Consider the following 8,525-nt stretch of genomic DNA (forward strand, 5'->3'; position numbering starts at 1 on the left):
AATGAAAATATAGGATAGTGAAGAACTGGAATAAATCTGCATAGAAAAGGACATTAGGTGAGTTTGCAGTAGTAAGGAGCACTCTTGAGTACTCACAACGTCAGATGCTACAACCTACATTAGAAATACATGAGAGAATGGCATAAAGTTATAGGAAGGAAAGCTCCCTTTATTTTCTTTTAAAATAATCACCTTGTCTAGAAAACTTTGTTATGAACAAATTGATCCATTTTTCTCATTCTGAAACATCTGTTTTAGTAAAATTATTAGTTTCATGAATCTATCATTATTTTTACTAACTGGAGAATATGCTAAAAGCCATACATTTGATAAGAATGTAGGGTCCTGGATCTTTAAGAGAAAAAAGTCATAGGTAAGGGTAGAGGGTTGAAAATAAAAGAAGTCCAACTGGGTGGCCATAGAAGACAGGCTTAAAAAGCTAAAAGCTCTGCAGAGAGACAATGAATGTATAGAGATGGAGCTCAGACTCGGATAAAATTTCTAAGAACTCATGTATGTGCAGTGAAAAGTGAAAGTGAAAGTTGCTCAGTCATGTCCAACTCTTTGCAATCCCATGGACTATACAGTTCATGGAATTCTCCAGGCCAGAATACTGGAGTGGGTAGCCTATCCCTTTTCCAGTGGATCTTACCGACTCAGGAATCAAACCAGGGTCTCCTGCATTGCAGGTGGATTCTTTTCCAACTGAGCTATCAAGAAAGCCCTCATGTATGTGCATAGTGCTGGCCAAATCACCAGTGTAAGAGGCTATAAGGAGGCGCTGTGGCTCTAGAAACTTTATTTCTCACATAGTCATTATTCAGACTTGCATATTCTCCAATTAGCTGATCTCATCAAGATCTTCCCCGTGTAGAGTGTAGGCAATGTGCCTTAGACAAATAATTTGATCTTATGACACAGGAGTCCTGAAACCATCTTTGTCCCTCACCTCTCAGCTGTCAAACAACTGGTCACTGTGTAGGGGCTTATGGTTTGCTGGTTTTAAGGCACTGCATCAATCTCACATAATTCATTGGTACCTATAAGACATAAGACCTGTAAGACATAAATCAATTCTCATGCTGCTTCTGCTTTATTTAATCTGTATTTTGCAATCATCTAAATAACTGTAAAATGAAGAAGAATACATTTGAATCAGTTCTAATGAGATGGATGAAACTGGAGCCTATTATACAGAGTGAAGTAAGCCAGAAAGAAAAACACCAATACAGTATACTAATGCATATATATGGAATTTAGAAAGATGGTAACAACAACCCTCGGAGAAGGCAATGGCACCCCACTCTGGTACTCTTGCCTGGGAAGTCCCATGGATGGAGGAGCCTGGTGGGCTGCAGTCCATGGGGTCACTGAGGGTCAGACACGACTGAGCGACTTCACTTTCACTTTTCCACTTCATGCATTGGAGAAGGAAATGGCAACCCATTCCAGTGTTCTTGCCTGGAGAATCCCAGGGACGGGGGAGCCTGGTGGGCTGTTGTCTATGGGGTCGCACAGAGTCAGACACAACTGAAGTGACTTAGCAGCAGCAACAACAACCCTGTATGCGAGGCAGCAAAAGAGACACAGATGTATAGAACAGTCTTTTGGACTCTGTGGGAGAGGGAGAGGGTGAGATGATTTGGGAGAATGGCATTAAAACATGTATAATATCATATAAGAAATGAATCGCCAGTCCAGGTTCGATGCAGGATACAGGAAGCTTGGGGCTGGTGCACTAGGATGACCCAGAGGGATGGTATGGGAAGGGAGGTGGGAGGGGGGTTCAGGATGGGGAACACGTGTACACCCTTGGTGGATGCATGTTGATGTATGGCAAAACCAATACAATATTGTAAAGTAATTAGCCTCCAATTAAAATAAATAAATTCACACACACACACACACACACACACACACACAAAAACTACAGTTTCTTGTGAATATGGGAAAGTGAGCTGTCAGGTGAATTACATCTTGCTAAACACCTTCCTTGATAATTTCCTAATAAAGTATCCCTCCAGTTTAAGTGGCCAATAGGCAAAGACTTCTCAGCTTGCCTACTTTTCTTTTCTTAGCCACACCTCAAGACATGTGGGATCTTAGTTCCCTTGAACCCACACCCTCTGCAGGGGAAGCACAGAGTCTTAACTGCCGGACTGCTAGGTAAGTTCCTCAGCTTGCCTGCTTTTAAAACCCACACTATTCCAGGGTTTACAGTAAGAACTTCAATCGTAAAGTTCTATAGCTTATATTTGTGAGATTCACCTAGGAGTTCTACAGCGTTCACTCTTCTAAGTTCAAAATTTGGCTTCAGATTTGACCTCAGGGACTACAGCTCTCTTGCACTGCTAAGTTTCATCAGCTCCACCAGCTTCTCTGGCTTCCCTTCAGCTAGATTCTATCTGAAAATCACTTGCTTCACTGATATTCTTTGCCTGGTATATAGACTCACAAGAGTGTTAAATGAAGAATAGCTTCTGTGAATTGGCTTGGGATGACATGAGAGAAATTTCTCCTGTGCTCCTGTCAGAATTTGAAAGTGGCAGGACCAAGGCAGCTTTCAACTTCTTCACCTGAGTTAGTCAGTTTTCTCTCCCTTGTGATATTTGTAAATAGAAAACCTAACATGTACACTTTATGGAATTCACCTGAAGAATTATTGATTTCCCTGTGAGTAGTGGTCACCTGACCAAAGATGACTTCTTATATCACAGTGAGACTAGACTCAAAAGATGAGCTTTATGCCACAAAAACCCAGACCTCTACAATTTCTCTAAAATTTTCCTTCATTCCCACCTGGGACTTCCAGCTTCTGTTTTCTTTTCCTTCTCCAGCCTTCTGCACCTGGCTTTCTCAAGCACTTTCTTTTATCTTAAGTTCTCCCATCATCTTTTCCTTGTGCTGCAGTCTGAGTTTCACACACTAAGAACTTTATGGGTGTCTCTCTCCTTTGAAGCTCTTAGCATCTACCAAATAAATCCTATCTATGCTTTTTAGAGTTAAGCACAAACTGGTTATGTGATCTGCATTGATCTGGGGAGCTTAAAGCAAGAGCCTGAAGAGCCCCATTCTGGGGAGGAATAGGAAAAAGCATAACATAGTTGATAAACTTTAGTAGCCTGACATCCTCCTCTTTCTTTTAGACTCTAAATACATGTGCTAAAAATAGTTCACCTTTCTGCTATTATTAAGCACCTTAGTCATCAACAATATTCTGGTCATTAACAAAATTCATGGTTAAAGGAGACCAGGAAGAGCAGGATCCGGTGAAGCTTATAAGGAGAATATTAAGGTATGCACAGTCTGTCTTCCATGAATACAAACCACATGTCCTCCATCCCTTCTCTCATTTTCCACTTCTGTCCTTTTCAAGTTGTGCTTGGGATACCCATATTCCGTATACTCTTCTGAGTTTCTTATATTTCCAATAATTGTTACCCAGACCATTTCTGCCTTTCAACTCTATACTTGTCTCTCTTTCTATTTTCATTAAGCTGTCCATCCAGTCATTAATGTAATTAGTGGATATTTTGTGTGTGATTACACTTAGTAGCCTGGAGAAGGAAGTGGCAGCCCACTCCAGTGTTCTTGCCTGGAGAATTCCATGGACAGAGGAGCCTGGTGGGCTGCAGCCCATGGAGTCGCAAAGAGTCAGACACAACTGAGCAACCTTCACATATACTTAGTAGATAAATCTGGAGACTGTTTTCTTAGAATATCTTTTTGGGAATGATGTAAAATCATTGGATATAAATGAATTAATAATTTATAATGGCATTTATGTTCTTTTGCTTTCTGAATTTGTTGAATTTTAAATTTAGGCAAATGTTAATTTAAGTAAAATGAATTCACAGTAGTGTAAACACAAGTAAAAAATAATACGGTAGAAAGTGATAATTATTTTTTATTATTCTTCAGTGATCCAGAAATGCAATATCTTGCTCTTCTTCTCTTTAAGATAATATCTGACATGAACATTTATAAGATATTAAGAGCTGACCTATTTTAAGAAGTGCTCACACACAGTTACCCAGCGAATTGGTAAATAGCACATTTCTATTAAGAGGATCACCTTGAGCTTTATGTTCTTATCTTCCCCTCTTCTCTATGTAAGCATCAAAACTTCTCTCTACCTTTTTCTGAATTTCAAAATAAGCATTCAACTTTAATGTGAATTGAAGCCACTGTGTTCCCTTTCAAGGTAAGTGACAAGAATTTGAAATTAGTATATAACTTTCACTGCAAGGTTGAAATGAAGTTCTGTCTTTGCATGCTCACAGTCAGAGGACCTATGTTGGGAGTCAGAGGGAGAAAATCATAGAATCTTACAACTTGGGCTTCCACTTGCCTTGCTGATGGGCTTTGTGAGATGTTAGCAGAAGACAGAGGTTTTCAAATATTGGATCTTTCACGGTTTCTCCAAAGTCCTTTGGATATCCTAGAGTTATCTCAGGCTGAGTGCTGGAAATAAAACTTGGATAGTAACTAGGTCTACACTGAGAGTAAATATGGAAAACTGGAGAATAAATGTGGAGCAAATGTGGCCAAACTGTGTCTGACCAAAATTGGAAAGTAAATTACAAATTTTGAGAAATTTTCCAGTTAAAGTGAATGGACTGGATTGACCACTTTGCTACTGAAGAACACAAAGAATTGTTTATTTCTGTAAGATTTTACAAACTCAAAGACAGGAAAAATTGACTTTTCCATTTGGTTATCATTCCATTATTCATCTTTACTGAAGAGTAAATATTAATTTAGGTCACCATATTGGACTACAACTTACTCACCAGATAGAATCAAGAGGTAATTTCAATATGGGTTCTGATAAGGGGTGAAAGTATAAGAACTTGTCTAAACAGAAATAGAAAAATAAAGGAAATTTAGGAAAAGCAGGGCATTGGCTAGCCCAGCAAGAATTGAATCTACTCTGGTAAGTTCTTTGGGCAAGAACAACTGAGACTTTGGTGAGATTCCCAGCGTGAAAGCTTGGGAAATTCGAAGTTGATTCCCAGTTCTAGTTGACAGATCAAGATTTCAGTGAGGAATTATCATACCAGGAAAGAGCATTCATGACAGAACAGAGTCTGAGATTTCACGCTGGCTACAAAGAAATTAACCAGTGCAAGAACTCAACCCTGGATTCTGGGAAAATATAACTGGAAAAACAGGACAAATAAGTGTATTGACACAACAATTCAGTAAAGGTTAAGCAAGGTCTTTTTGCCCAATCAATTGTAAGTAAGCCTAGCACAAAATAAATCTATAATACTTTGAGTAATTAGATATATGACAGAACTGATGAAATAATGCATAACTGAATGAAACAGATGGTTTCCTTGCTGAATTGACGGGATGGAAAATGGAGTGGACAAATGACATATTAAGTGACTAAACAAATTAGTAACTGATCAATAAATTATCTGATGGATAGATGAATAATTGTCATGTTTTTAAGCAACCTTCTGAATGTGGCCCAAAATGAGCTAGTAGGTACTCCTCAGAGGGAATGAATCTTTAGGTGCCAGCTAGTACAATAGAAAGTAAGTCCTCTGCAATCACAAAACCCCACAGAGCCTTCCTTTTCTTTACAACTTCCCAGTCATCCTCAAGTTGTTTATTTCTGAAACCAGAGATCACACTGGTATGGGGGAGGGCAGGGAGGAGGCGGGTATTCCTCAAACAAAGCACACACAATATCTTCTAAACCAGTTTCATTATTTCTACATTCAACAAATATTGAGGACCCATCATATGCCTCTCATTCTGCTGTAGTTCAAGATTTAAGATAATTAAGATGGTTGAATACCAAATCTGTTCTCCATAAGCAAGCAATATGCTTGGAGAAAAAGGAAATAGTACTCACACATTCTGCTGAAAACCAGAGCAATAGATATCCAAACGAAGGTTGAAAGAGTTTACAGAATAAGGAGTAAAAGAGAACACAGAGTGGAGATAAGTAAACAGGTTTAAGAAAATGGATATCAGCTGGTCAGAACATAAAAATCAAAGATAATGATAGCTTCATAGACCTGCTGCTGCTGCTGCTGCTAAGTTGCTTCAGTCGTGTCCAACTCTGTATGAATGTAAATCTTACCCACTCACTTACTCTTTCAATAGCAGCAAGTTACTGCAAAATTTTCAGATTGAATTTCCTTCTTCTAAAATTTGAGATAATTCAGCACTTATAGTTTTGTTGTGATCTTCCAGTAGAGGGAAAGCTAAATGTTTGATAATACCTAGACATAACTGACACACACACACACACACAATGACAGATATCATTCTTTTCTATAATCTGTGCAGGAAGAGAAGGAAGACATATATAAGGGAGGAGGTAGAAATTATAGTGAATATTCAAGAGCAATGGGATTTGGGTCAAAATTTAAAGAGAAAAAATTTCAAAGACTATCAGTTGAAGGCAGAGAATAGAAGAGTAATGAGGTCACCAGAATAAATACAATCTGACAATTGGTGCCCTGATTCTGCAACCGGGGGCATACCAGAACCACCTGGGTTTACTGGTTTTGACCAGTAGTGTTACAGAATAAAAGCAAGGGATGGTAGGGAATTTCCTAAAGGGTCCAGTGGTTAGGACTCTGCGTTTTCACTGCAGAGGGTGTGAATTCAATCCCTGGTCAAGGAACTAAGATCCTGCAAGCCATGCAGAACAGCTGGAAAAAAAAAAAAATCACAAGGGATAGTTCAAGATGAAACCAGTTAGTCATAGACTAGACTGAAAAATTAAATAAAGTTCTCCAGAGCTATTTTGGTAGAGGAGCCACAAAGAGAAAGAACATAGATAGATGGACTGGCTCATGTTTCCAGGAGTTAAACAGCTGGCAATTGAGTCAAAGAAGAATTTGGGGAAAGGAGGAAGACTTTTTTTTTAACTCCTTGTAAAAGATGAGCAGGCTGAAGAGAGACATATGTGTGCATGGAATGAAATAAGAACTCTGAGATGGTATGAAGAGGAGGTGAATACTTCACACTTCCTTCTACTTTCATTCCAGTGGAACACCTTCTCTCATGGCTTTAGGAAACCATAGCACCATTACAGAACCTCCTAACCCTGATAGGGAATCTGATGATGATGACTGTCATCAGGATGGAATCATACCTCCATTCACCCATGTACTTCTTCCTCAGTCACCTCTCTTTCCTGGATCTTTGTTTAACTTCAGTCACTGTGCCCAAGATGCTAGAGAATCTCCCGTCTCAGAAGAAATCAATTTCAGTAGAAGGTTGCCTTGCCCAGGCTTTTTTTGTGTTTTCCATGGCAGGGACGGAAATCTTCATGCTCTCTGTCATGGCTTATGACCACTACACTGCCATCTGTCACCCTTTGCTCTATGGCCAGCTGATGAATAAACAGCTATGTTTACATGTGATCTAGTATGGCTCTCCTGGAGACTGGGCTTTCTGGATGCTCTCATTAACACCCTCATGACTTTGAGCTTGGACTTCTGTGGGGCACATGTCATGCCTCACTTCAGCTGTGAGCTGCCATCTCTATTCTCTCTCTTGCTCTGATATCTCCATCAACTTTTCAGTCCTGGGGTTCTCCACCATTGTGCATGCTTCTGGAACTTTACTCCTGGTCTTCTTCTCATATGCCCGCATTGTCTCCACCATCCTGAACATCAGCTCCACTGCAGGCAGAAGGAAGGCCTTCTCTACCTGTTCTTCCCACCTCACTGTGAGCTTCTTCTATGGATCTGCTTTTCTTCGCTATCTCATGCCAACCTTAAGTTCCCTGCTGGAGTTGACTTTTTCCCTGCAGTACAGTGTGGTCACTCCCCTAGTGAATCCCCTTGACTACAGCCTGAAGAACAAGGAAGTAAAAGAATCTTCTGAAAAGAATGTGGCGAAAAGGTTTACAGCATTTCAGACAGCAGAGAACAGGTAGGGAATGACTGGGAAATGCAAAAGCATCTCATCAGATGTTTGAATAACAAGTTGAGGAAAACTTTTCTTAGTTCATAACAGATATGACAAAATATCTTACAAGAACCTGTTTCATTTGAAATTATTGAGAAAATCCAAGAGCTACTTGCTGTTTTTGTTCAGTCAATTTGCTCAGGGACAAAGCAATGCATCAGTTAATTATTTCAGTCCAGGAGATTGAGATAATTTGGTACAGATTAATTCTCTTTTTTATTTATGAAATATTCCCATTGAGATTAGCACTGAGAAAATTGTCTAGAACTTGAATTCTTATCTGAATCTGAGATTTATAGGGGGAGTTTTACTAGAAATAAAAGAGGCAAGGTCACTGATAATAAAGAGTCATAAATTTTAGACTCAGGGTTGGGATTGAGCTTAAATTGGAGAGGGATTTGGAGAAAATATAGAAGCCAGGAATTACTGAGAGAGGGGGTATGCTATTAAAGCTAAGCAGATGTTACCCATTCTCTGTACCTTTCCTGGCACCTTGGACTGGTGGCAAAAGGGAAGGAATCCACTCTGAGGATGGCTCAGCCCTGCTGTCTCACTGGGGGCACCACTGTTAGGTGCTGAGG

At 39.6% G+C, this 8,525-nt stretch overlaps 1 pseudogene; it reads left to right on the top strand.

Annotated features, from left to right (window-relative positions):
• The first annotated feature begins 7,072 nt into the window (after positions 1-7,072).
• Positions 7,073-7,912, top strand: LOC113893562 (annotated as a pseudogene).
• The last annotated feature ends 613 nt before the right edge of the window (positions 7,913-8,525 follow it).

The sequence above is a fragment of the Bos indicus x Bos taurus genome, chromosome 5 (assembly GCF_003369695.1).
Source record: "Bos indicus x Bos taurus breed Angus x Brahman F1 hybrid chromosome 5, Bos_hybrid_MaternalHap_v2.0, whole genome shotgun sequence".
In the NCBI taxonomy this organism is placed as follows: Eukaryota; Metazoa; Chordata; class Mammalia; order Artiodactyla; family Bovidae; genus Bos; species Bos indicus x Bos taurus.